Source organism: Physeter macrocephalus, chromosome 11, assembly GCF_002837175.3.
Source record: "Physeter macrocephalus isolate SW-GA chromosome 11, ASM283717v5, whole genome shotgun sequence".
Classification (NCBI taxonomy): domain Eukaryota; kingdom Metazoa; phylum Chordata; class Mammalia; order Artiodactyla; family Physeteridae; genus Physeter; species Physeter macrocephalus.
In genome coordinates, this window is record NC_041224.1 from 84,906,320 (window position 1) to 84,910,117 (window position 3,798).

Sequence of the window (3,798 nt, forward strand, 5' to 3'; positions counted from 1 at the left end):
AATAATGGAAGGAACTGTTGAGGGGGGTGGGTGAGAGAGGTGGTGTGTGGGAATTCTCTGTACTTTGGGGTCAACTTTTCTGTAAACTTAAAACTGCTCTAAAAATAAAGTCCATCACTTCATGGAGTCCTTCCCTGCGTAGTTTCCATGCAAATGCTTGCTCCTTTTTTCTCATTCTTTCCTTTGCAGTCCCCCTGCCTTGTCGGACCATTAGGTGTCCTGGGCATATGGCCCTCTTCCTAGAGGCTACGACAGGTGCTCTTATGACAGAAGGGTGCCCCTGCTCACCCCCTCATTCTCTTGGGGTCCACTTTCTGGCACCTGGTGTCCAGTCCCTGGACACCACTCCTAGTGTTGGACCTTTCCCCTTATTTCCAGAGACTTCTCTCAAATCCCTCCCTCTTGTTCATGTCACAGAGGGGAGGAGTTTTGCTCACTAGGGAGGAGGACATAGAGCTCTAGAGAATTCTGGTGAGCTCCTCAGGGTCCCAACGTGTGTTCAGAGCAGACCCAGGTCTAGCCCCGTCTCCAGGGCGCCAAGTGGGTGCTGGTTTCAAAGCAGACACTTTCCACTGAGCTTTATTGTGAGTGAAGACGGTCACCATGGAAGATTCTAGGCCCCCTGCTTTCCTTATGAAAAAAACAAAATGGTTTATTATGATTTCTAAGTCTCTGTTTAGAGTTTCCTGCAACTTGGTGCCAGTTTGTTTGCTATAAGACACATATTCTGTACAAAATAAAACAATAAAAAGTAACTGAGCTTGAAAGAAAGGAAAGGGAAACCCCCAGGTGCCAAAACACAAAAAGTAGCTGAAGTCAGAATGGTACAAAGATTTTACTGCTGGTGGCTGGCTGGGATGTTGGGCTGGACAGAGGCTCTGTGTCCTAGAGTCCGAGATGTTATTTCTTATTCAGTGATAAAAGATCTGGCTGGGGGCCTGTGAAAGCAGGAAGGGAATAGCCAGGAGCGATGTCACCCCACTCCACCCTTCATAAAGCCCAGAGCCTCAAACAGCCCCTTAGTCCACAGGACTAGGAAAGCTCTGCCCACCAGCATAAAGGTTACTGAAGGAAAATTAAAACTTCAGATCTGCATCCAAACTGGGTGCAGGGTCCAAATTTGCTGAAAGGCAAGGGATTAATATAAAAGTGGTCCAGACCACTGAAGTTCCAGTAGCCTGAAAAAGCAAACCCAGAGCTACACTGTAATGATGTTTTATAGTCCAGAGTACATCAAAATCCTAGAGGGTATACAGCACTTGTTGAAAATGAGCTAACAATAACAATAATAAAAAAAGACAAGCCACACAAGAAAACTAACCACTAAGGGGAAGAGTGCTGAAACAACAAACAAAAATTAGTATCCCAAGGGATAAAAATGATAGAATAAGATGAAAGAAACCCCCAATCCTGTAAAATAATAAGTTTTAAATAATAAGCAAGGAAAAAAAATAAGGGGTAACAGGAAGAAGAGAATCATAATAAATGAACACGACTTGCTATCTATTTTTTTGCTACCAGATGTGAGCACTCTGAGACAGGGTCTCATCTTATTTCATTCTCTCTGTGCTCCCAGAGCCCAGGACCCAGTAAGACTCAGTGGACATTTGCTGATTGAATGGATGTCTCCTCCTCACTGTCTTTGGAAGAGGGTGGCTGAGCACACCTGTTATGTATCTAGATCCTGCCCCATTCTATTCTGTGAGAGTCAAGGTAGGATTGGCAAGTGGTGTGCAGGAAACAGTTCTGGGATCTCCTATCTGCACACCCTTGTCTTTCTCTGCCTTCAGTGGTGTAAGGTTGTCAACCACAGAATCAAGCACATGCCCATTTTGTAAGCTGGCACAAGGGTGAAAGAAACAGAGTAAAAGTAACTTCTCTAACCAGAATGACCCATTGGTACCAGGAAGCCCAATTTTCTTCTCAAAAGACAAAGAACCTTGCAGAACTCCGTGCCCACATATACACAGAGCTCCCAACTGTCTACGTCTCCTTCCAGCTCATCCTGTGGGCAGCCTGTTGGTGGAAGGCCTTGGACTTGTACCAAATGACTTGGGTCAGAGTTATACCCCAGGCATCATTAACCTGGTCCTTATGTGAATTTCTCAACTTCTCTGAGCTTCAGTTTATATCACTTGTTGAATGGGGTGGATGAGAAATGACCCACCCATCTCTCGGGGCTTCTAGGAAGTTGGAATAATTGAGTGGAGACACTTTATAGAAGTTAATGGTCATGGACTTCCCTGGTGGTCCAGAGGTAAAGAATCCGCCTTCCAATGCAGGGGACACGGGTTTGATCCCTGGTCGGGGAACTAAGATCCCACATACCACGGAGCAACTAAGCCCGCGTGCCACAACTACTGAGCTCGCACGCCTCAACGAGAGAGCCCGTGTGCCACAAACTACAGAGCCCACATGCCTTGTAGCCCGTGTGCCACGACTAGAGAGAGAAAACCCGCGTGCCACAACTAGAGAGAAGCCCGCATGCCGCAACGGAAGATCCCGCGTGCCTCATTGAAGATCCCTCGTGCTGCAACTAAGACCCGATGCAGCCAAAAAGATAAAGAAAATAAATTAATTAATTTAAAAAAAGTTAAAAGTCAATATACTTCAAGGGAGGTTGATCCCTGACACAGAGTAAATATTTCAGTCTGTAGCATCTAGTATGTGACAGTGTAAGATTGCAGCAAGGGGGTGCTATGATGTGTAGGAATGGCTCCCTGGAGAGGTCACATCTAAGGCAAGATTAGAAGGAAGACTAGAACTAGCCAAGAAAATGGGGAAGGGGGAGAAAAACATTGCTGGTAGAGAGAAGAGCATGCAGAAAGGTCTAGAGGAGGAAGCACATGGAATTTTGGAAAGAAGATGTGTGTGGCTGGATCATATTCTGTTCTCCCTGGCTGCCTCCCTAAAGTCTGTGCATGGAAATTTCTAGGTCCTGTCCATGTACACTGTTGATCAATGAGTGCCCCTCCCAACCCCATTGTCTGCTTCAGGTACCCTGTACCCCTCCCAACTCAACATTTCTGATACTAAGAAATCTTTAACTTCACTTCAATCCTTTGTCACCTTCTTTCATTAAATTCAGATATACCCAGGCCCAGAGATATGTCTCTCCCTTTCCAATACTGCCCGCTCTCTTCAGATGCCCCCAGACTTTCTATTCCTGGCTCTTTTTATGATCCTCTTCCCCATTCATTGATCTTCTTCCCACCCAGCTGCCATTTTATTTTAAATGATTGGTGAGCTAATATTAAAAAATGTTATTTCACAGCCACTCACCACAACACATGTGGCAAATATCTGTGAAAGCCAGCATCTTAGGAAAGTTAAATAATGCTCAGAAAAGGACTTCCTAGGGGACATACAGTTTTTCGGGGCAGGAGCCCACTGTGTCCCCCTTTGCCTGGCAGAGCAATAAAGCTATTCTTTTCTAAAAAAAAAAAAAAAAAAAAGGAAAAAAGAAAAGGACTTCCTAATATCAGGCTTGGAAGCATTGAATCTGGAAGGGGACAGAGAAAATGAATCAAACCAGGACAAGAAAAACATCCTGAATTAGTCAGTCAACATGTTTTCTTACGCATAAGGCATAGCATTGGAGGTTGAGGAAGACACTAAAATGCCTCAGATATGGTCCCTGCCAGAAGGATGTTATAATTTATTTTGGAGCGATAAGAGGAAATTAGAAAGAAAGTAGAAAGCTCAAACTGCCAACCTTTTTGACAGTTTATTAAGGTCCCTTTCATGCACTTGACTCCAAGCTAAAGAGATTATTTTCCTCAACCCTGCTGCTGAGCT